This window comes from Poecilia latipinna, unplaced genomic scaffold, assembly GCF_001443285.1.
Source record: "Poecilia latipinna isolate Pla-1442-1.1 unplaced genomic scaffold, P_latipinna-1.0 Scaffold1462, whole genome shotgun sequence".
Taxonomy (NCBI): Eukaryota; Metazoa; Chordata; class Actinopteri; order Cyprinodontiformes; family Poeciliidae; genus Poecilia; species Poecilia latipinna.
Genome location: NW_015114078.1, coordinates 132,201 through 158,039, shown reverse-complemented (window position 1 = coordinate 158,039; position 25,839 = coordinate 132,201). Strand labels below are relative to the sequence as shown.

Here is a 25,839-nt window from a genome sequence, read left to right as displayed (position 1 = left end):
GCGTAGGAGACCCAGTTTTATTTTTTTTTTACTTTTAATTTTGGATTGCGACCTAAAAAGAAATAAACTACCCGGTGCACTGGGCAGATGCTGAAACATGCAGGCATGCAGTCACACAGACAGAAAAATGGGGCAAGGAGAAGGGGGCACTGGCGTTCTCCATGTGCACCCTTTGGGAATTAACCCCTCAGCAATATGGGCTCATTAGTCAAAATGGTCTGAGGCGAGGAACTGAGGGCTGTTTGAACCAAAATCTATTTCCATCCTCTGCTGCCCACTTTGCATCTCCTCTCTGCAGAGACTGAGCAGAGGACGTTAATGGAAGTTGACCCAGCAGATTCAGGGAACCTGGACAGGTAGACGTCGAGCGCAACATGGACACTGTGTCCAGGGGTGGAATCATGCTGGCCGCTGGAATCTAACTATGTCAAGGACAAAGAAGAAACTATAATCTGGTTTAGTAATACAGCTATTACACAAGCACACACACACACGCTCAGAGGAAAATACTTTATTTGTTCACCTACAGCACCGGAAGAACTCTGACTCAGTTTTCTAAATTTCACACCAGTAATCCGGACTCGTTTGACCTACCTCAAACGAGGCCATTACGAACGGGTCTCTAAAACACCAGGACTGCGTCTTAAGTGTGGCAGTAGCTGTCGGTCAGTAGCTGAAACGCGTGTGGAGATTCTGTCAAGATCGGAACACAAACGCAATACAGAGGGAATCTGTTGCACGTCCTCTGTTATCTCATTAAACGTCGTCCGAACACTTTAGTTGTTTGCGAGTCTTCTAAACTAATCTGCGACGCTCATTTTTTCTTTTATAGCTAACCGCAGCTCTAATTGAAAAACGTTCCTTATAGTCTTGGTGCCGCAGAGCGATGAGTCACATTTAGAGTCGACAACAAAGCACGACATCATGCGCTAGGCGGATTGTCTTTGCTGCATGTTACCTCGTTGTCTTTCCTGGACAGAAACACTGGCCACGCTGTTTCCGTCATTCACTTTGTGTATTCTTTGTTTCTCTTTCTCGCAGACCGTACTCCATGACTACGGCGTGCTTCTGTGCCGTTTCTGTTTCCTCCCGAGACTGGACATTCCTTTCCACTGTCACCACATGCAAGGAAGCCTGACTCGCGGTCTTTGCTCTAATTCATGCCGAAAGTCTTTTGTGGAGTTGAGGTCAGCACTCTGCGCTGACCATCAAGGTCCTTTCACACCAAACACCTACATTAGCATTCTTATTGTCTGGTAGCGTAAAAAGAGGTGGAATTACTTTGGATCCCTTTGTAGGTTCTACTATGAAAATGGGTAACATCAAGGAAAAAAAAAAAGATAAAAAGCATTATTTAGCCATTTCATATCAGCTTTGGTGTCATTTCTTGACTCAGGCTATGTGGCTCCACACCCTGGGCAGCAATATGTAAGGCGGAACACAAGCATAGACATTAGGTGCCGTCTTATGTTGGATAGTACTATTTAAAACACATTTTCTGAAGCACAAGATTGCTGTCGAACAGATATAATATTCTATTCCGATTCCACATAAGGTTTCTGTTTTTCTTTGCAGAATAAATTTTTCGTGAACTGCGTCATGTAAGTAGTGAGAAATTGAAAAAGGGGGGGAAAGAAGAACCAAAGGTATCTGTTCACAGTAGCAAGCTGTAGAACCCAATCTGGAAGGTGGCAATAACAAAATCTCTAAACTTAGAGATTTTCTAATTAACCAATACAGAAATATGTTAAATTAAACAAGTGGTTCATTTAAAAGGAAGACTCAATCCATGTCTACCCAGCTAAAAGTAGGACTTTTCTTGCTTGAATCAGTTTCAGCTCAAGGATCAGGCCTAAAAAAAAGAAATGCTTCTTGTTAGAAATAAAATTCAATAGTTTATTAATACCTAGCCTCTCTCCTACTTCGCCCTTCTGGCCATAATTATTAGCGTAGGTGAAAGATAATCTTTGCCATTATACACTAAATTGTCTGGGCTGCAGCCACATTTAGTCGCATTATTAGGAGCCAGGGAAACAAGTAATGAAGGCAGACCAGCAGCATCGTGGTTTCATTTCACATTAGCTTTTGGACCGAGGTGCTGTGCAGCTGCAGTCTTTATTTTTTTTAATGACACGACTCTCCACTCTTTAAGACAGAGCAGAGAAACTGGTGTCAATCCGGAATACTTTTATCTATTCCTTTTTTTTTTTTTTGACCGCTGGATCAGGCACATTTCTCAGCAAATCTTTTAATTAGTTTGAGCGGCGCAGTGACGGCGACACACAGGCTCACCAAGCGCTGTCACTTCAGAGGAGGTGCAGCTGTGTTCTTTGTCAGATTATTGTTGATGGCAGCAGAATGTAAACTACAGATGGTCGCGTTAGCACCTGAACAACATGTCGGCTCCAACCATTCGGCGCTCGGCCCCAGCCTGTAGACACAGTTCCTCTTTTGGAGCAGCAGCAGAATCTGTTAGACAATATGGACTTAGAATTATTAACGTTGCTTAGTTATGAGTTCACGATCTTGTCTTGTGGCGTTCAATTTGCCATTTGCGGTTTCATACCCTCGTAGTTTTGGTTGTTTTGTGTTATCTGATACAAAATGAAGAGGTCGTGTCAAAGTTTAAGAGCAATTTGGTTAGAACAATGATCCATAGCACACAAGAAAGTTAACATGTTAATGAATTGCTCGTAAAAAAAAAAAAAAAAAGACAAACCAAAGGTTTCTGGTTGACCTAGTCAAAGTCTGGTCCTGCAATATATTGAGCTGTGGGGTGATATGGAGAATGTCTATGAAACCCTCCAGAGTGGCTGAATTAAGACAAAGAGAAGACTCTGTGCTTTTAGTAGTTATGTTTACATTGACAATATGATTGCACAAGTTGGAATAAAGAAAAACAAAATTCGCTTAATGGAAACACGCTAGTTTAGAATACAAAAACATGCTTTTCGCAAAAACGTTTTTCTACTAGGATGAAGAGGTTTTTCAACTGCGTTGAAATTAGCGTATTTCGCAAAACTGCAACCGAAACAATCTTTTTTGCATCACACAAGTCATGTGACTAAACCACCGAATGTTACAGCATGTGGAAAAGATGAAGAAGACGACAGGAAGTGGTAGGAGGTCATATCATGATGACTCATGGTGTGACCAAATATATGCACAGGCTTTAGCTGTATGTCTTATTTAATGCAAACACCGCAATTGCAAAGTAGATTTTTCGACATTAGCGGAATATCGACCGACCTCTGCGCACGTTTTGTAACGGAAACGCAGCTACGACCACCAGATGTTGGTTGATGAAAACTCCAAATGGCTTTCAAGGTTTCACCTTTACATGAACTCAAAGTAACGATGTATTGCCCTGATTCTCCTGTTTGGGATAATAATCTGTTCTCTTTTTGATAATGATCTTTTTTTTTCCCTTTTTGTTCTGTGGATTAGTCTGCAATGCTCAAAGCCCTTTAGGAAAGAAAAAAAAAAAGTCCAGCTAACAACATTTTATCGAGCTCTGAGGAAGACCTTTGATGAAAACATTTGTTTTTGGGGAGGTATTTAAGCTGAGTCCTCCTGTCAGCAGCAGCTCCTTTTATTTTTTTTTTTTTTTTTGTATCCTGACTTTGTTGTGCACCTGGATAGAAATGAGGAGTATTAAGCCTGAGTCAATACGGAGCTGTGAGTTTTGGCAGCGGCTAAATAAGACGCAGGCAGATCAATATGATGAGAGAGAGGCAGGGACGACGTGAGGCTGCCATCCCTCCCTCCCACCCATCACCTGCGACACGGCACGCTGCCTGTCAGCTATTTGTCACGCGGTGCACACAGAGACACGGTGTTCCTCTCTCACCACATCGCTCCATCATTGCCAACACTACTGAGTTCACACAGCGCCCCAGATACGGAGGAGAGTCCGTGTCCAACAAAAGCCAAATTTGAAACGTATAGATGCTCTTCCACGGCAAATGCCATCAATATCCCGTCTGATCAATAAATGCTCATAAATCCATGAGTGAAACAATAAGCACACGTCATGAAAACATTTATGGCAAGAAGATGAGAGCCTCAAGGATGAAAGCTGCAGAATCGATTGTGCTTATTCTGCCTTGCAAGTGCCAGGGGAGAGAAAGAAAAAAAAAAAAGAGGTTGGAAAATTGATTTTGTAAATTCTCTCTGGTAAAGAATGACTCACACTCTCTTGCCACCTCAGATGATGTGTCAGAAAAAAAAAAGAAAACAGGAAAGTGACAAAACAGCAGCGTGTAACAAACAATGCATCTGCACTTTTGAATGAAGAAGCCCCTGCAGCATCCGAACATTTATGCCAACGCACAGGAAATCGGTCGGTTTATAAATGCCCTGTCTGTTGGCAGATATTTAGGAGCTAGCGCACATCAGGGGTAAAGTTGCCTGTAACACAGTTCTTTTCTTCCCTCCCCCCGCCCCAAAGTATGCTTCACATGCTTGGATCTAAATTTGTTTGGTTCTATTCTGAGACTTGTGTGGTTCTCTCTCCAAACCCTCCCAGAAGAAATGTGTCAGCCCGTCGATGGAGATCTGCTTCAGAGTCAGTCATCGTTGCCTCTGCAACCGGAACGCTCTGCTGCCATTAATTTGATATCATGCTATACGTTTGACTGACTGGACGTCAAGGGAACAAAGACAGACAGCCGGATCCTATACCGTTACGTAAATTACTCTCTCGCCTTTCGTGGCGGCGCATTCTGGCGGTGGGATCCCTGGACGGGTGTTTCCATTGGCTCCAACATGGAGCCACCGTGACAGTCGCAAGCTATGACCACTTGGCCTCATGCAAAATACTCAAATGCAACACCTTTTAAACTCAGTGCGGTGGGTTACGGAGAGAATCCTGCTCCCAGGTTATTTGAAGCATCTGCTGCTTGGTCGACTCGTCCATTAGCCAGTCACCATTTGGTCCGCCTAATACAAATAGCCAATGACAGCCAGCATTGTTACAACGCTGAGCTCTTTGCTGACAACAGATTACCCCTTCACCTCAATAGGCAGGCATGATTATCACTTGCGTGTCATTCAACAGCTCTATTGTGTTTTAAGATGCAACGTTTTAAGTATTTTGAGACATTTTTGTAATGGTGGACCCAGGACTCTTGTCTTTAATAGAATGCTGTTGAGGTTTTCGTTGTTAAATAACTCTAAATCCACAACCTCCCACCCTGCTGCCGCATCGCTCCAGTGCTGCTCATGTCTTTATATCCTTGACATCTTCTGACTTTGATGAAAATTATGTTAGGTTATAAGCTGTAAAATTCTCTCGTTCTCATCAAACACCCTGATAATTCATGAAGGCGTCCCTAGGGACTCTACAGTGGGCCACATTTTATGTTTTTTTTATTTACATGAAATCTACCTATGATATTGTATGTTATGGTGGAAACTCTAGAGTATAGATGATAATGCTGTTACAGTAAGTAATAATGATATTTAACAGATATTAGTCAGCTGCATACAATGCAAAAGGATGAATCCAATTCAGTTTGTTTTTTTGTTTTTTTTTGCAAAACTCATTAGATGTTTCAAGTCCTAAGCGTACAATTAAAATTAAAACGAAGTTCATGATGTATCAAAGACTCTGTTGTAACTCTGCCATTAAAAATCCAGCCTTAAGATATTTATAAATGTAGGTTCTTTTGTGTCAGCCGGATGAAGTGTGTTTGGTAAAATTTTGACTGTCTTTGAAAATCAGTCGCAGGCTGCGCAAAAATAATTCAAAGAGCTGCTCTACGGACACCCCTGCTGTAAACCATCGTCACACTTAAAATGGACTATTAATCAGTCACAGCTGGACAAAGTACTCAGTCCACGGGAAAACATTTGCCACTGTCAGCAGGGCCCTCTTTAATTGCATTCGTGTATTGTATTATTCCGCAGCAGTACACAACAACAATCACAGATGAAACCTGGCAAAAAATAAAACTATCAAGCACGGCGAAAATAATTGCCAGAATAACGTCGATAAGCTAATTTAGATTTTTTTCAGCATTGTTGTATTCTGACTGGTCAAGAACAGTGTTAAAACAGGACCGAATGAAAACAGAAAATTGGCCCTCTTGTACTCCAGCTGGAGTTCAGCTTTGCCGTCTGGTCTGATTAAACCCAGTCAACATGATTTGTTTGTTCTTCTCTCCGAGCACAGAGACGTCTTGTATTAATAAGAGTCGTATGGATGTTAGCATTAAGCTTTAGTGAAACACAATTTGCTTAAGCACTTTAAGAAATGTGAAGATGGCTTACTGATTTATAACTTAATGTTTGGATTTAATTCCCCCATTAATCGGATCATTTAGCTCAGATTCAATTAAGCTCCATCTCTGCTGCTTTAATGTATCCTTTATCGCCCAGCGTTGCTGTCGTCTCTCTCCCTTTTTTAAAAAAAAATTCTTTCACATTCTACAAGTCTGTTTCCCTTGACAACCACATCCACTGTTCACAATTATGCACAAGAGGTGGATCTCTGGGACAAACAGAGGATAATAAACAGCCAACCTCCTCACCTAAGCTTGCGTTTGTCTACGTTGAAGTGGCTGAGGTCAAGGCGGGAGTTTAATTGAATGTCACAGCCCTTTTTCTTTTTCTTTCTTTTTTTTTTTTTTTTGTCTAAATATTTTTCGATGAAGGTCGTTTCAGAAATGAACATGGTTGCGCAGCGGGACGCGCGTAATTCTGATTTAAGCCTCCCACTCGTCCTGAAATGGACAGAACTGCAAATAGACTGACATTTTCCTCCTCCCCGCACATTCATTCCTAACACTCTGAAAGGATCTATTCCTGTAGAGTCTGCGAGCGAAAGTCATTTCTGGTTCGTCAGCACAAATACAATATTCACCACCAGCCACCCAAACGGCATTTTTTTTTTTCCTTTTTTCTATCCTTCCCACTCCAAACTTTCATTTCCAGGCAGAACAAACAGTCCTTTCTTTCTTTCTTTCTTTCTTTCTTTCTTTCTCTTTCTTTCCCTCCATCCATTTTTTCCCCTCATTCATCCGTCAGTGTAATTGCCCTCTCTCCAGAAATAGAAAGGAGCTGCCACAGACTGTCAAAGAGCCAGTGGTTAAAGTGTCCTTCAGGAGACAATTCAAACACTTGGGGAGTTTAACTTGGTTCTGAGTAGTTTGTGCTATAGGTGTTCACACCTCGACTATGTTGGCCCAGTATTTTTTTTTTTTTTCCCCCCACAGTTGCAGATATTACGCAAACCTTTCGTCTTCAAAGTTAGTACTTTAAGATGACATAGGAAAAGTCCAGCTATTTTAACAGAAAGTGGCTTTGACCTGAACGTAAATCTCGCAAGGAAAAAGAATATTGAATAAAATAATTTCACAGATGGTACGAATGACTTTCTCTCGTTATTTCATCCAGTGAATATTGTTGTTTTTACTGCATTAGTTGAGAGCTGTCTCAGAGAAATTACTGACGAAAAATATAACTTTAAAATATAACTTTTTTTATATTCTGATAGTTAATTTCTTGCTGATTCTTGACAGAGAACAGCCTGTGGAACTTAAAGATTTGCCACATTTCTGTGTGGAATCCCGGCGGTTCAACATCCACTTATTATCTTTTTGTTTTTCTTATCCAAAACCAGGTCATGGTACAGAGGAATCCCACTACCTGTCTCCTCAGTGACACTCAGGAATATTATCCCTCAACAAAGTTCTGGTTCTGCCCGTGGGGTGTCTTCCAAGCTTTTACCCAAAGATTTTGGCGCTTCTCACCCTACTGAACCAAATCCACCCTTTCGAGAACACTCACTTCCGTCTTGGATTCAGGATCTCATTCTTTCATTTCTCACAAATACTGCGATTCAGAGCACAGCAGGTCCTAAAATAAACTCATTTGTTTTCTAGAAACACATCTGAACTTCAGGTTGAACCAGACATTAGCTGCTGGAAGGACACCTCCCTCCACAGAAGCAGCATGGAAAGTGTTTTCTAAGATCTCTCTGCTCTGCTGCTATGTCTCACTTTGCCATCTTCTACTCCTCCTCCCCTCCTCTGCTGTTTGTCTTATCAGTCAGTTTTCCTTACAGCCGCTAGAAGAAAAAGAAGGGGGAAAAAAAGAGTAAAACGAGATTTATGTTCTTCTCTTTCAACTAATTTTGTACTGCATGTGCGACTGCGGGGTAGAGGTAGTAACACAGAGCTCTCACGTGTTGCATAAGCTTGTGTTTGTGAAGGGAGGAAGCCGTCACCATCACCCTCTCTGTAAAGTGTCTCATCTCTGTCATTAGCCAATCTTGTGAGTCTGCCTCTCTGCCAGCCTTGCTGCTAAAATGCTAATGAGACCTACACACTGCAATTACAAAAAAAATAAATAAACACACACGCACGCACACACACACACGCGCGCGCGACGACAGACACACCAGTGCAGATACACACCTCGCTCGTTGTCACCCATTAGGGGGCATTACAGCCCCCATGTTGAGCCCCGGCTTACATCAGCAAGCAGACTCTGGGTTATCATATTAGTTGGAGACTTTTCATTCGTCCAATTAAAGTCTAGACGAGAACATTTGTTTAAGGTGTTGAAGAGATGTGAGGGAAGGGGAGGAACGTCATTAAGAGAATGAAAACGTGAATTAAAAAAAAAGAAAAAACATTAATTGCCCCCTCTGATTAAGTTTTTACTCCGCGCTGATGGGAAGTTGGAGGAAAAAAAAAAAAAATTGGCTTAATTCACTATCACTTGAAATTCTAGACCAACCAGCTTTTCCATTGTGAGCCTCCTGAGAAACACGCCAACGACAACAAACAAAACGTAATCAATCGAAAACCCAACCGTTTTGAGAGGCAGACTGCATGTGACAAAAGGCCTCCTCTGTTCTGGCATCAAACCGGGGACGTCACAGCCACATGATGGGCGCCTTCAGCCAGAGCAGCCACCCACACAGGGATTAATGTTTGAAAAAATAAAAAAATAAATAAATAAAGTGATGTGGCAACATACACGCAAAAAAAAAAAAAAAAGTAGTTCAAAGTGGCCGGGGATGATTACAGACTGTGTCAGCTCAATACTCTTTGAAATTCCTTAAGTATTCTAGCAGAAGACAAGGAGGGTATTGATTAAAGAATATAAATCTTTATATAAATCTATAACACGAAAGTAGAAATACTGGTTGATCGACAATGCGTAGAGATATATAATTATAAAGAAAGGAAAGCTGTAGTTTATTTCTCCCCGTTTGAGGTCTTATTCTGAATGAATTATTTTTCACACGTCTGACTTCACACACATTTGAACTTGAGTTGTTAGGTTATCGCCCAATGACTTGCTGCAAGTATAAGCGGGTATGGACAATAGATGGATGGATATTTGAAAAAAGTTGAACCATCGAACAGACAGGTGGTATGTCGTCATGGTAGCAAGCTAGCAATAAGTGAAAGATTTTTTTTTTTTTTATAAATGTCGAAAACAGTTTGCATTTTGTACACCTATCACCATTAGAGTGTTTGGAAACTGCTGAATTTTTTTTTAAAAATGATTTTAAGGGATGACCTAATACTTTTGGCAGTTGCAATTTATTATTAATTTCCAATTCATCTTTTAAACCCTACTTGGCATTCCTCTCGAAGCTACCACTGAGATATTCCCTCTGGGCATGTTCTGATAGATTATTTGCCAACAAATGTTACGCTTCTTTTCGATTATGAACGACATGTTCCTATAAAGGTTTTATTTTGGTGGTAAATGGCAAGAACAAAAACATTTTACATTTTTCTACACAAAAGTTCCCATTTAGTTGAGGCTCTCAGGAGTGCCTGGATCGGATAAGTTAAGTTTTTTTTTGGGTTTTCGGCACAATTTCTTTGCCCAGCATTTGCACTTTTGCCAAAGAATGATTTAAAAAAAAAACCTTGGAGCAGTGTTTTTAGTCAGTTGGAGGTATAAATAGATGTGTCAGAGCACAGAGGTTGTTCAATCTTGTTATGTATTTTCAACTTAAGAAAAAAAAAACGAAGAAAAAAAAAACTTAATCACCAGACTCAATATTCAGCCTTTTAGCATTTAGCATAACTTTGTTCAACTTTATTTTGCATGATCGTTTTAGCATGTGACTTCCAAGTATTTTAATCCATTAGTCGTAAAGTCAGTACAAACAGTCGAAGAAGCTATATCAATTTATTTCTGGCAGTTATGTTTCAGCATTGTTTGTTTTAACTCAAGGCTATGTGCAAATCTAATTTAGTTTTTACCACAGTTACACAGAGAAGACCAAAAATGATTCGTATAATTTTTTATAAATTGTCAAATAATATGGAATTTCCAGTCCAAACAAATCCACAATAAAAATGTGTGTTAAATCAAGGGCTGGACTCATCTATGACTGATCCAGGACTGGCTTAGCTACTCAGCAGTTTTCAGGGGATGCCATCCATTTTGTCTGACTGATGGCAAAGATTATGTGCTGCAAATATTTGCAAAAGTGATTTATTTTTTTGTAAATTAATAAGATTAGATTTAACTTCCCCAAATGTTTTCATAATCCCCTTCAGCGATCCAATGAAATCTTGGATTTGTTCTACTGTTTCTCTATCTGCCCACATTTTAACCTATTAGCCCTGCATGCATGGTACAAACCTAGAATAACCCCAAATAATGCTGCACCTTATGTTGCCTCATTAAGGTTGTGATTTCTCGGGATTAAGCGGAATCTGACTCAATGGCTTCACATGCCAGCATCTCCGTTTCAAAACCTAATTGTTCTTATTTGTATTGCACTGTAATCCTTCTTTTTTTTATCACACACAAAAAAAAAGAGGGTTAGGTTTGTACATGATGGTTAATGGTTTCATTTATGCTGATTAATCTGCAGGTCTCCGAACATATCCCGCTAAAATAATTCCTCCGTGGGCAGAACAGCGTGAATCTCACACTGATGAGGCTACATTTTCGGGCATTTCTTATTCAAAACGTTTGACCCTGGCTTAAACGAGACGCGCGGTTGCCAAGAGTTTTTCGGCCAGGCATTCGTGCTGTTTTCGTGTGAGACAGAGGGACAAAATAACCCCGCTAGCATGCGGTTGCCAGGTAAAGCTCTGCAGGGATTTGATTTCGAGTGTGTGCGTGTGTGTGTATTTTAGAGAAATTACTAAGGGAGGTTGTGCATGGCAAAATGGTTTTGTTGACTCTGTGGAAAATCAGTGACATGTCTCCTTCTCCGCCTGCCTCTGCAGTGCCTAGAGGCGGGCCACGTGGCTCACATGGTGGCGCTCTGACTCAACGTCTTTGACACTCGGTCCTCTTCTCACCCGATTGCCTCCTCTCTCATCCACTTGTGTTTCCTCTGCCGCTATCTACCAATGTCCTCTTGTGCCTCTCTCTGTTTTCGCTCCTGTGTTGACAGAGGCTGAATGGAACACCATCTGCCATGGGCATGCCGCTGCGACGCGGTTCGCAAGAGGAAATGTTTTATCAGCATCGCTCCCCTTGCATTGGATTCGGAACACCGGCATGGCCGCACAAATCCAGGCACATGCCAAAGTGTGAACACATGAGAGAGTTGGTGCACGGCGGCTATTCAGATCTGAACCCGGAGTGTAATGAATGTCATTATGATATAGACAACCTGACGGGGGTGGAGAGAGAGAGGGGGGCGTGTTGGTGGATGAGGGTGGAAAGCAGAAGCCAGAGCGAGAGCTGTTTAATTCTGTCTGAGCTGGAAGCCTCAGCCCCACAGTCAGAACATGGAGGCTTGTCTCTTCTAGTTCCAGAGAGCGCGGTGAAATGCCCCGTGGAGGAGATGCTTGGGCAGCAACCAATGGAAAGTCAGTGTGAGCCGAATTCACATGCCTGTGTCAGAGGCGTGGGATTGGGTATTTAAATCAGGGGGAATTAGTGTGTGTGCGCGCGCGTGTGTGTGTGGACGATTTGAGTGTCTAAATGTGTGCAGTTTTGAAGAAAACGTGCATAGATTGGCTCTAAATTACCTCTGCAATATTTACACACAGGAGCTATTTTCTGCCGCTGTCGCAGACTATTTGCGCTACTCTTGCATGGGCTCGTACTGAATGCAGACAAACATGGGCTGCTTGATTTCATTATATTTTTTCCAATGGGCTAACATTGATTAGTTCAAAGAGAAGAATATGTGTCTTTCAAATTCGACTTACAGAGACAAATCTATAAATATTAGAGTGCATTTGTATTCGGTCTTGCATAATTCAATTTTGTGTGAATATTTTTCGCAATTACAACTCCAGGGTCTTTTGGGGCAGTTCTCTATCACCTACAGACTCACATGTCCAATAGACTCAAAGTGAGCCGTATTGGTTGGTGAACGTCTGTGAACGTCAATTTTCAGTCCCGCCACTAATGTTCAATAGGATTTGGGCGTGGACTTTAACTGGACCATTCCACCAAGTAAATAGACTTTGTTCTAGACCAATCCATTGTATCCATGGCGATATGTTTTGAGTTGTCACCCTTCTGAAAGCTAAACTTTCACCTCAGTCACAGGCCTTTCGCAGTTTCTAATATAATTTCTTCCATCTTGTATCTAGCTCCGTCTTTCCCTGCTGAAGATGAGGATTTTCACAGCGTGATGCTGCTATCAACATGTTTCACCAATGGTGTATTTTGGATGTATATCAGCAGGAATGGAGTATTTACAGCAGATATTTTCTTCGGCACTACTATCATTTTTCATATATATCAGGAAGTCCAATTTTGACCTCATATGACCAGAGCACCCTGTCCACATGTTTGCTTTGTCACCTACACGGATTGTGGCTAACTGCAAACGCAACTTCATCTTTTTTTTTTTTTTTTCCCCAAAAACAGCCCACAGCCTGCTTTTCGGAAAGAAAACCATCCATCATTAGCTTTCCACTTTACAGTATTACACCACATTGAATGGGTATGTCACATAAAATCCCAGTAAAATACGCTGATGTTTGTGGTTGTGATATGACAAGATGTAAAAAATTTAGAGTGGCATGAAAACCTTTGTTTTTGCCTTGGTTGAGTCACCAGGCAAAGACATTAGGAAAAAACCATTAGCAGAAAAGCATGTAAATTAAAATAATAAAAAATCAGGGCACTGACTTAGAAAAGGAAAAGAGTTAGTGGAGCTTCTTTTTCTTCTATTACATCTTTCGGATGGCGCACAAACACACCCAGAACAGAGATATTGACATGCGTGTCTTTCAAAGCAGCCCACATTACTGTGAACATTGCTATTGAACAGTGACCATTAGGCATAATCAATCCCAGAGCTGTAACTGATCTGTTCTCCCACAGTGCGGCAACCAGACACGAAGAAATGTTCAGGGAGATTTCTGAGTAATTGCAGAGATTTTAAAACTCTGCCAACTCTGTAATATTCTACACAAGCTGCACACAGAGTTTCCAGGGTTCGGCACACTAAGGACTGCCTGGGTTGTAATACATTCTAGTTTGATAATGATCACTGTTATCATGTAGCACATTGTCAACAAGTAATAATATTTTGGCAGGGCTCTGTAATCGATCGGCTCATGTACTGCAACAGACTTGTGCTGCTGTATGCCTGAAGCAATTTTGTCAAATAATGAAAACTGTCCAAGTAAATTGTTTCTTCTAAATTTGTTTTAAACCTGGGAAATATTTTCCAGAAATGTTTTACAAACGCTTGTGGTGCCTCGGATAGTTAAATAAAAATCATTGTTGTGTTTGTTGCATTATTTTTTCTTCAACCTCGAATGATAAAATAATAGGGTTTTGAAACATTATATTATTTGTAGTAATGATAGTAAACCCAGAATATATAATTAACTTAATTAAATTATTCTGTTAAATTATTTTGTTAATTAATTTTGTTTATTAATTGTCGAATAGAGAATTCTAAATTCCCATGGCCCTGAACACACCATCATCAGCAGAACAGGTGATTAGCTTCCGTTTAGCTTGGTTTGGTTCTGTAAATCCGTATCAACACACTATAAAGTGAATTATTACGTTGAAAACGACGAGTGAATGTCAAATACATGATATAATTTGGACATATTTTTTTTTTGGCTTCACATATTAACATCATAAATGGTAAGTTATGCACTAGCGCGATACGCATTTTAATGTTAGCCCAAAGGTGAAAACATGTAAGCAGCTAGAGAATATTTCACCTCTTTTTGTCAACAGTCGGTCCGTATAAACTAACAGAACTCTGCAACTAATTACTGGAGCCAAAAAAAAAGCTGCTTCTGGAATAAACAGAACTGCAGGTGCGACTGTATATACATCTGTCCTGGATTTATCCCGTGTTGCTAATCTTGTTTTTAGGATCTGCCAAACCGGAGGTGACAACAGGCCAAGTGAGATGACAGAGTGAGCAGCAGAGAGGCTGCAGGTGAGTGCAGCTAGTTTTCAATTATGGGGGCTGTAAGTGAGCTATATTCGGCCTGATATGCTTTTCACACCATCTTATGGAACACCACATTTGTTTTAGAAGTAGCTTTTATCAAACAAGTGCCACTTTATGTACTGGCCTGCAGTGAGCTGTGAGCCTGTAAATGTATTGGGATGAATGCTTTCGGACCAAATTGTTGTTCATCAGCTTAAAGCTGGATGCTTTAAATAAATCTGAATTTCTCTCAGTAAGTTTATTTCGCTCCTGACAAGTGGTGTTGCTGATGCTCGTTTGAGCCGAGTCACTGAAGGTTGGTGGCCTTCGTAGGGGGGGGGGAGTCACAGGGCAAGGAGGTCTACAGCAATACTCAAGACCTCTGTTACTCTTCTGTTGTCTTGTCTGCCTTGACGTTGTTTCATTTGCTTTCCAGTGTTACTGACACACAAGTTGTGTCAAAGCAAACAATTGTATTTGGAATATGAATTGAAGAATTTTAAAAGCTGAAATTGATTACAAAAAAATAGATTGAGGAAATCTAAAACCATAGATGATGATGATGATGTTCTGACATTTTACTCCTTATACTATGTAACAGTCGTGTTCATAAGTATAAAAAACACACAATGAAAACAGCAATGATTGATAGGCTTAACATGCAGATTTTGAGTTGAATCCTGAAATAAATAGAATATTGGTTAATTAAGAATATAAATGAGTTTATCTGTTTGTTTTTAACACATTTTAGGGGGAGGTGTTGGTAACATGAATATTAAAACATAAACATTTTCCCCATCCTGTTAACATGCACACACATTCTTTGAAGCCGCTTTATGTGGTAGTGATCGCATCCCAAGGATGTATGTAGGTGCCAGACTGAACTAATGGAACAAAGCTGAATCCTAAGCAAGGCTTTTTTTTAATGGAAAACTAATTTTCTACAGTAGAAGCTTAAGAAGCTGATCGAATGCTTAAGAAGACCGTTTATTTTATGTCAAACCAAGGAGATCTGAACAGATAATCCAGAGTATGTCCTTACTACTGTGCTGTTTTTAAAATGGCATGCAAACCCATGGTTACCTGATAGCGCGCTCTCGAGTGTGAGCGAGAGCAGGTGAGTGAGTCTTATCACACAGGCAGACGGCTGCAGCTGCCAATACAGTCTCTCACTGCTCTGGGTTAAATCAAATTTAGTTGACGATTTCTTTAAAAATTAATCAGCTCCGAAGTGCCAAGTTCTCTTGTACCATTAAGTAATCATTTAGATTCTATTGCCAAACAATGCGCATTACACACCTTTAATGAAATGCAGCTGCAGTCCTGAACATGCAACTGATGAAACGGTAACGTACACGTTTTAAAGACGTACTTTAGTGTTTGCTGTCTGCCTCTGTCTCTAAACAACAGACCAACACTCGCATACCAACATCCTTTGGGAGTCAGTTCTAAGTTTGGATGCTGCTAAGTCTTGGCAGGAAACCCTACACCCCTCATTGTCCCCAGGACGCATGCTCTTCACATGACATTTGAAGATGGTGCATTAAGAGGGCGGATGATCTCAGCGTAGATATTAGCTGTGCATATTTGTTTGTAGATTGTGTGTGTCTGTGTGTGTGTGTGTGTGTGTGTTTAATTAAAAGTTGACTGCATTTACCAAGTGTGAAGATAAACATTCTAGGTGTGAGGCGCTGGATGCCACGGGGTTGAGGAAGAGAATGAGTTTAACAGTGAACTCGCACTGCTGATGGTCAAGGAGAAGGCTTGCATGGGTTGCTGCAGGGAAGTGTGACATTTGTTCAAAATAGCCACTGGCTGATGTGCCGTCCTGCAGCTGTGAGTGTGTTGCCAGGTGATGACTCTTCAGATCCGCCTGTGTCGAATGAAAGCTCGAAGGTGACATCAGCGTTTGTTAAATCCTCGAGGTCAGACAACAGTGGGGTATTTATAGGAGAGCTTTATAGCAATCCAAGCAGTTTTATTTCCACAACTAAAAAGGAAATGGAGGAGTTTCCATAACTGCTGTTTGATGCGACAGAATGTTGTTGGGATCTGGAGGGAAGACCCAAACTGTTTACCCTGGCAGGCTACAAAATTGGTTTGGGTATTTAGAATCAGTCCTAAAAGTACAAATTACTGGACTACCAGCATCTCTGTCCATGGTTTAAATGACCATAGGCTAAAATGATGTCAGGCAAGAACTCAAAAAGAGCACATTTTCCAAGCTTGACTATAACAAGCACAGATTCAAACTGTACAGCCTAAATTTAAGACTTAGTATTTTTTTTCTGTCTTAGAATGCATTTTAGGTCTGTATGCCAGTGAGTTCATGACAAACTAGAGTAACTGAACACGTAACTTTGTTGGCATTAGGAAAAGCAATCAAACATGTTAAATACAAACATCAATCTCACGGTACTTCTGCTTAATTCGGTTGGAACAAGATTTAAATGAGCTCTTTGCTTTGTCTCAGTTTCTGAAATGTCCATTAAAAATAGAGATGACGTGTTTTAACAAATATTTCTTTGCACTCACTGAAGTTATCTGTTTTAGCTCATGTAGGATTATAAGCATGTGATTTGCCACTTGCTCCATTTGAATTACCGCTGAGAAAAGATGGCTGGATATTGACTTCATTTAGCCAATACTGTTGTTTATAGAAATACATAAATATAGAAAAATGGGCAGTAAAATGCCCATTTTTATTAGTTTGGGTCAATAACATCAAGACAGGCTGATGTTGCTGAATGCCTTCCCCAGTCTGAAGTCAGTAGGGGGCTGATGGCTCATACGAGTTGTCACTGTGTTGCTGAAGCTAAAGTCTGCGAGCCTAAATGAGTGTTTAGAGGTAAACACATGCCGCACATCGCTACTGATAGAACCACCGGTACTCTTAGGTGCACGCTGAGCAGAACCAATCACGGCAGAAGACTCTCGTGTGTTCTTGCCTTTGTTTGCTTGATTGCAGAAAACGATGCCCACATGTCATCCTCTGATGATTTCGTGCTTACCATTGAGCAGGACGGTGGCAGCAAATAAAAAAATCTTCTAAATGATACCCCGTCACATATCCAGGAGCGTGCAGCTGTCAGTCAGTGCCGTGCCGTGGCACTTTGAGTGGTGCTGTTGCCACGGCGACGGTGTCCTGATTTCAATGGGTCTCTGCAGCAATTTCTTGCAATGCAGTTTTACTATTTTTATTTTGTTGCCTGGTGTCAGATCTTTAGTTGCGTCAGCGTTGATGTCAGCAAATTGACCTGAAGGAAATCTTTTAAAGCATAATTGCAGGCGACTCGACAAGTTTGGTCCGACTTTAACCGAGCTGTGAAAAGTGGTTTCGTGTTTTCTTGAGGATTTCAGGCAAAGGATTGACTTTGCTTTGTTTTATTAGACCAGAAATGTTAAACTGTGCGTGCGTCTCGATGACAAGACTGACTTGAAAAAGTGGCTAGATGGAAAAAGTCAGCTTTTCTGAGTGCTGCTTGCAAGCAGATTAATGAAGCTGTAGAAAAAGGTGCACAAGCAGCATGGAGAACTGCAGCCTGGACAAAATGGCAACATCAATGCCATCACAGAAGATTTGAAGATCAGAGATCCCATGTTTTTGACAAGAGTGGAGTTACTTTTGATGAAATGTTTCAGTAGGCCTTGCTGATTTGAGTATGTCCCGGATCAGGGCTCCTTTTTGCATGAGTTATGATATTGATGCGCCAAACTCTTAAATTGGGTTTTGTTCACAATCCTCTTAACCATGACAGCAACCCTGTTGCCCATGCATCATGTGTACCACACTTTTTCCTTCCATGCAACTTTCCATTAATATGTTTGAATACATTATTCTGTGAGTAGCCAGCTCCTGGCATTTTGTGACTTATTCTCCTTGTGCAGGACGTGATTGACTTTCTGCTGGTCAATTTTCAAGTCAGAAATCTGCCTCATGACTTTACGTTGTAACATTTTTTTCTATTGAGAATTACTGCTTTCTTTTCATAAATGGGTAAATGGGTTTTCTTCTGTGTTGGCCTTCGGCACATCCACTTACAGTTCAGTTTGCCGAAATCAACATTCAAACCTGATTGAATGCCCTTCAAAGGGAAACTGGTGCGCGTTTGCCTTCAGATTGGTAAGAATCACTTGGCTCCGTCTGTGTAGAATTTAGTTTAAAAATCCAAACATATAAATTCTGTATCTCGTGAAAGGAGAGTGAGTGTACTGCGTTACAGCTGCAGCTTAACAAAAAAACCTTCATTGAAAAGCCACTGCATAATTGAATGACGACAGCAGAGTCTAAAAAAGTGCCTCGCTTTATTGTTTGTCAAGGTAGCATCTTTTCATCAGAGACGAGAAGCAGAAGACTCTGCAGCGGGTCGGAACAATGCGCTCCTCGATCAGTTAGAAGTAACATGACTTTCCATCACTGCATCTTGCCAGAGTTGGAATAAGTTAAGGTTTGGAAAATTGGATGTTGATTTACATTTAGATGCAATCTGTCCTTATGCTTTTGTGCTCAGCTTTATCCTTCTATGGACGAGGTCAGTAAATATTTACTTTTAAGAAGGAAAGCCATAAAGTCAGACAAATACTCTGGACTCTGAAATATAAATAACATCAAGTTAACTGAAATAAATTAGTACTCCACATTTTAGGTTTAATTATTTAATCTACAAATCCTCCAGCCTTTCAGATGACTTGTTTTTACAATGGGATATTGTCTCCAAATGCATTGTCGTGTATACAGATGCAAATACGACTTGCACACTTGGATAAGTTGTGGTGTGTGTGTGTGTGTGTGTGTGTGTGTGTGTGTGTGTTGTCAGGACGTTTGCCCCCGGGTGGAGATGTACACAACAGCAAGTGGTTCCAGCTATAAGAGGAGTCACAAACAAAACAAAAATCCCCTAACAGATGAAACAACTACTATTATTTATTTTTTTAAATAATCCGTATCATTATCAGATGTGCCGTGCATATTGCGCCTCTATGAGGCTCTAACTTAAACACCCAAAACGAGGGCAGAGAGAAGAACGATAATTTGAACTAATCCCTTTTTAATGATGTAACACATAGATGGCAGCCACTGAAATGCCCTCAAGAATCCAAAATAGGAAAAAGAGAAATACAGTCATATTGCTCAAACTTTATTTCTAGCAAGTTGTATTTACAGGAAGCAACAATATTCTAAACTACTTGAGATCCATTTAGAAGTTTTAAAAGCATAAATCTAATGTGGAGTATGCATACTTCAGTACTGTAAGTATTGAAATACTTTTTGTTGTTGTTTTTTTTGGTCTGTATTTTCTTATGATCTGTTGATTTTCACTTGTTGAATTTCAGTAGATAATACTAACTTCTCAATGATATTCTAATTAGTTGAGATGCATCAGTACTCCTTAAGATTATAAGTTGATAAAATCAGTTTTCTACTTTTTTTATGTCCCGTTCCACTGTCAACACTTTGTGTACTTCAATTTTTCAGACTAGAAAAAAATATTAGTTTGTAGGTCTTCATCTGTCATTAGCTTCAAACATTTCATCGTCTAAACTTGGAGCACATCAGTAAAAGAGGAGCATCTGAAGAGTACTTAGGACTGGCAGCCTCTAACCCCGTCAAAGTTGCACTCTGTTGAATGTCACTCTGTGTTCATTTGCTCTATTTTCTTCACAGAACATCCATCAGGGGAGTTGCTCTACATTTTATTCTTAGCATTTATTCTCTCCAGGCCACAGAAATGATGTTCTTGATGTGAGAATACCAAAGGTTCATGGTTCATCTGTCTCCTACATCGACCGGCGACCACCCACTATCCGTCCCCTGCCTCTCCTTTTAATGTCAAAGGATGTCAAAATTCCCTAATGCACAAAATCGCCTGGTAGTTCCAAATGCACGCTGTAGCCATACATCTCCCCAGAACTGGGCCAAGCACAGAGAAACGACACATACAATGGCCCCTGCTGAGTCTGTCTTACACAAACGCATGGACTCATTCACACTTGATTCACCCCATGATGTGTGCTGCAGGTGTGTGAAGTGAGTCCATGCCAGGAAAGCGCCCGCGACCATCGATTGCTCCGATCCATTTCTCTTTCTAGCTCATCCCCACTACTGAGTTCACCGCTGTTCCCCTCAGCGTCATGGCGACATGTAAAGACACATGTGGCGTCGCTATCCTTGTGTGTTCTTGACGGATTATCAGTCCTGAAATAGATCAACCATTTTGCTTTTCGCTCTCCGTCACCTCGCGGTTCCTTTTTTGCCTTGTGTATTCATCTCTCTGTCTTTGTCGATCTGTTTGAACCCAATTAGTAGTAAAATCTTAACACTGGAAGATGTTGCGTGGAGTTGTATCAAAGGTCTCAAAAGTATTTTGTCTTGGAGAGATTACATGGGGGACAAGGGGTTTATGAGGATATGTTTAACTCTTACTGACTAGCAAACGTAGAGGGTACTGAAGCTAATCCGGTATCTCAATGAAGGTTTCGCACAGTATATCTATATTTAACCCATATAAAGTTGCTTAGCCACCTTATGAACTGTCTCAAGAAGGGCAGAGAAATGGACCACAGAAAGCAGCAGAAGGATCAAGTGTCTCAGTGGACAGATGTAGAAGCCAAGAGGACGGGAGCAGAGCTGAAACTAAAGTGCTTGGCACTCTGACAGTGGGTATTGTCAACAAGGAGACACCCCTCCCTTCCTACCCACAGTGAGCCCCTGAAAACTAATTACCAGCATGTCAGATCTTTAGCTAGCTACAGCTATTGCCACAGCTAATGTGACACCCAGCCTTCATCGCAGAACAATGCAGCAGAAATGTTGCATCCTGGGAGCAAACACACGGGGAAGAAAAGCCTTGTCTGTCACAGTCACTCAGACAGCATTCACTTGGAAAAAGAAATGTTTAATTGAGTCACAACGCTCACTTGGATGCCTTTTTGTCTGCCCCAGTCCCTGACGTTGTGACGAACACATTAAAGATGTTATGTAATCCTGAAAATGGCAAGGTAGCAGTTGAGTCTAGATTATTGTATTTATTTGAATGCCGTCCACTTGAAGTATTATGGACTTCAATCAATAAGGTAATACAAAATGTTTTTCCTTGCAGTATTATAAAGGAATGTAATGTGATATATTTGGTAAATATTTCCAAAACAATAATGAGAATAATGTAAGGGATGGCTACAAGAAGATTTGGGCTCAAACCTAATGCCTCGGATAAATCCCAAAGGACTAACATAACACAGAACATTTCTCAGATGGAAAAAGTGCTTTGAGTTCAGTCATATATCATCTGGCAAGTGTTTTATTGTGACTCTGTTTAGAATTTCACCAGGCCTACGTAATACAGTTTTGGATCAAGTTGTCCCGTGTTCTTTGTACACCAACTAGAACGCGTGTACTTTCTTTTTTTTTTTTTTTTAATGTTCTGATTTGTGAAACATCCATCCACCTGTTATCTTTCAGTCAGTCGGTGCTCTGGTTACAGAGGCAACACCATAAACAGAGAAGCCCACACTTCATGGTTGCTTTGCTTTGCCCGACTTAACTTGTTTTTGCCCCCAATCTTTACTGTATCATTTCAGGCCACAATGGTCTGGCTCTCGTGATAAAACCCGTTGTCACCGGTCAACTGCGGGCGGTGTCAGTTTTAACCATATCGACTGTCGACACACACTGCAAATTCACACGGACACTTCGCCGACGATCAGACCCTGTACTCATGTTAACATTCAAAGCCAGAGGACAATGGTATAACTGTGACTAAGGTTTGCATGCATGTCTTCTAAGAATGCCTGTAGGTTGCATGAATGTGTGGTTTGTGGGGCTTTTCCCCCCCTACCCCTTTGTGTTATACGCTGTTAACGGGGAAGACGGCCAGACACATGACACATGGCAAGTGTGTAAGCAAGTCTAAGAACCACCTGCGCCCCAGTGTGTATGTGCGTGTGTGTGTGCATAAATTTATTTATTCCCTTTTAAGTCAACAGAGCCAACTTTTTTGCCAATCAAGCCCTTTTTGCTGATCAGCTTTTTTGCCTGTCCTGAATAATTTTTTTTCAGAATGCTTTAATTTGTAATGTTAATACTTGAAGTTGCAGCACATACTTAAAGCAATTTAATTAAGAGAAATTTAGCCAACAAAGGCTAAAAGTAAGACAAACCAAGAATGTAAGGACACACGGAGAGAGCGACTGGCTTTCTCTGAGAGCAGTCTTTGGCACACCTGCTCCCTCTGTCTCCACGAGGCCACAGGGTCTGTGGCCTGTGTTACACCATCCCTCAGAAACTAAGAGCAATGATTGATATGAACATGAAGGCATTGTTAGGACTCTGCTTCAAAAGCTGCAGGCTGCATTTTGATTCCTCTGTTTTATACAATCACGCATCCCGCGGCCTGACGGAGAGCAGGAGCTAGGCTGGTTATTATTCATCTTGAGCGGCAGCAAACCAGGCCGTAGATATGAATCATAAAGGTGCAAATGGAAAATCCGAATGGCTATTTTTACTTGCATGCATCCATCTGCAAGATTTGACCTAATTTCAGATGAGACATCGCAATTGCACTGTTCATGAAAGTCTAGTCATCTTATCTAAACTAGTTTTTGTGTTTTGTTGTTTTTGCTTTGTTTTTTTTTTTCCCCTGGTCCAAAATGTAATTGACTTGTCCAACCCCCAAAAATCTTGACATGGCCGATTAGTATACTTGTATTTGTCTAGTCTTTTGCATAAATTCACCTAATAAAGGCGATTTAACAATTGAAGATGTGGAGTACGTTAGTATTCTGTCCTAAACATTTAGTGGACACTAGGAACATTACAGAACCCAAACAAACTGGATGCGTTCCTCCTTTGACAATTTCTATCCTCGCAACCTAAAAGTGTCGTCATTTCTGGTCTTCAAAGTTCTGAGTTTCAAAATTTTCAGAAACAGGCACCAGTTTGACATGTTATAAATGTGGAATGTAATTTAAGGTTTCTGTAAAAACAAAAAAGTGCAAGTAAGTAAGTAAGTTTTAGGACACGGAGGGAAACTTGTCTCTTGTTTTTTTCTCCATAAATGACGCACAAGAGTTAGACTTCAGACTCTTGGGGTATTCCTGAATGTTTGTACATCCCGTCAAAGACGAGAGCGATGTCAGAAACGAGGAAAGAGGAGACGCTGTGTCACATCTGGACTGTCTGGGACGATATGCTTGGTTTTCACAGCAATCAAAACCAAAGCAAGACCAATGTCTTTTCGGCTGAATCTGCACTGATTCTGCTGCATGGAGGGGAAAAAATTACCTTTTAGCTACTTCAAGTAATGACATTCATTTGCATTTTCACTCTCAGACAGATCCTTGGATTTGACTATGTATAAGCTGACCTAAATATGACGAAAAACCGTGTTTTTATTTTTATTTTTATGCTTGTCAAAACTTAATTTCTCTCATGCTCCGTGGGTGGGGAGCCTCTCACGTGTAATGAACTAATTCACAGTAGGTAAGAAGATGAAGACAGAGTGCGTCAGCACTGATGATGCAGATAAATCCTATTGGACGATGAAGTCTCAGCTAACAACCAAGATGAAAACTGCAGCAGAGCTGTGCAGCATTGCTATTGTTTGATTGAAAAGATATTGATGACCTTTCCAGCTCTACAAAGTATTGATTGGATCTTGAAACCAATTTTAGCCCAGATTGGAGTCTAACAGTACCCTTGTAATGTAATATGGAATGCATGTCCCTCATTTGTCATGCTAACCAGACTTATGAGTTAAATATAGAGTCTTCCGGTTTAGCAGAGCAGGGGTTTAAGGTCTATTTTTAGCATTCGGGGCAGCGCATGCAAGCTTTCTTTTGTCAAAGCAGATGATGACATTTCAGAAAATCTGAACTGTTTACTGCAGCATACAAAGAGCAACATGATCACAATGGATCCATCTGAAAAGAGCAGAATTGTCAGCACAGAACCATCTCTTAAAATATTTGCAGTCATAGAACATTACTATCCAATAATCAAAGGTAGGAAAGTGCAAAGATAATTGCCACATCTTACCAGAAATTGACAATATTTCAGTGTGTGTGAAATGTCATAACCTTCCACTTATTGTTTCCAAGCAGTCCTTTTCAGTTGCAATGTTTCATACATCTGTATTGCGATGATTGTGACTTGATATATTCTGCAGCTGTATTACCAAATGTCTTTGGCCACAACTACAAAAAAAAAAACAAAAAAAAAAACACACGACTTAAACTTTCTTGGGTCTTCTTTTTGAGAAAAATCTGTAAAGTCCGTGAGACCTGTATGGGTCTCTAAATTGATCATAAGATCAGAAGTTTTCCCTCTTCCTGTGTTTCCGTTAAAACCCAGGGAGACGAAAGCAGCGTTTTTAGATCATCATGCTGTCAGGAAGGAGACGTAGTGGGGAACCAATTCAAGACAACTCCTGGTGTGCTGGAGGGATGATGTAAGACGTCACTGGGGAGGAAGCGTGACAGGAGTGTTGTCAAGGTCAGTTGAAATATAGTAAATATGAGCTTGCATTACTGCAGAGTATACTATATTACATAGAACCACCTTTTTTAAAAAACATCTGGGTTGAAAAATGAGGAATTAAAGATGGTAACAGTTTTCTTTAGCATTAGTTTGAAATGTTTCCCATTGCACGCCGTTCAACGTTAGTAACAGTGATGCATTGTTCATTTAGATTTGTGTTTTGGAGACGAAGTAATTGGGAAAAATCAGATTATGTCAGATCAACACAAAGGATTATATTGCTGGGTCAAATCTCAAGCCGGTGCTCGGTAATCCATAACAGATTACATTTTAAAAGGAGCCAGTATCATGGGCAGACGGATCTGCGGCGGAGATTGTGAAGCAGTTTGGAGACGAGGGCCCTGTCAGCGGGACTGCGGGAGGAGATGATAAAAATCGGTTCTGACTGCGCTCAGTTCTCACATCCACCTCCCACCCAGCGTCTGCATCTTCCTCGCCATTATGAGTGTAGAGGTGGGATTACAGCAAGGAGCAGAGCAGTGGGAGCGACGGGGAAATAAGATGTGAAAAGGAAGAAAAACGGATATCAAGACAATTTTTTTGTTTGTTTTTAAAGAACCTGCTCTTGTTGGTGGGTGGTGTTTTTGTGTATTAAAAGGAGCTTTACTTTTGTAGTTTGGCAAAAGAAAAATTTAAGAGTACTCCAGATCTTTAATATGTTGCAGGTACCGTTATAGTTGACTTGAATGGTCACTCACTTTCTTTTTTTTTTTTTTCTTCCATCAAAATGTCCCCACAGCTCTTTGAGCTGTCGTTTCTCAGCCACTAAATATGCACTTTAAATAAGATATCCTCCCAAATATTACAGGAAAGCATTTCTTTGTGGCTGTAATATTGCACATATTGATTTTGCTTTTTCAATTACGACTCACTACACTGTAGCTACGGCAGTATATTTTATAAAAGTTGAGCTTGACAGAAGCTTGCAAAATCGAGGAAACGGATT

At 40.6% G+C, this 25,839-nt stretch overlaps 1 long non-coding RNA gene across 1 annotated transcript; it reads right to left on the bottom strand.

Annotated features, from left to right (window-relative positions):
• Positions 1 to 2,199: 2,199 nt before the first annotated feature.
• Positions 2,200 to 11,592, bottom strand: LOC106962811 (uncharacterized). The gene is made up of 2 exons (XR_001428059.1): positions 11,292 to 11,592; positions 2,200 to 2,469 (listed from the first exon to the last, which is right to left on the bottom strand). It is a non-coding gene; the product is annotated as an uncharacterized LOC106962811 (long non-coding RNA).
• Positions 11,593 to 25,839: the final 14,247 nt, after the last annotated feature.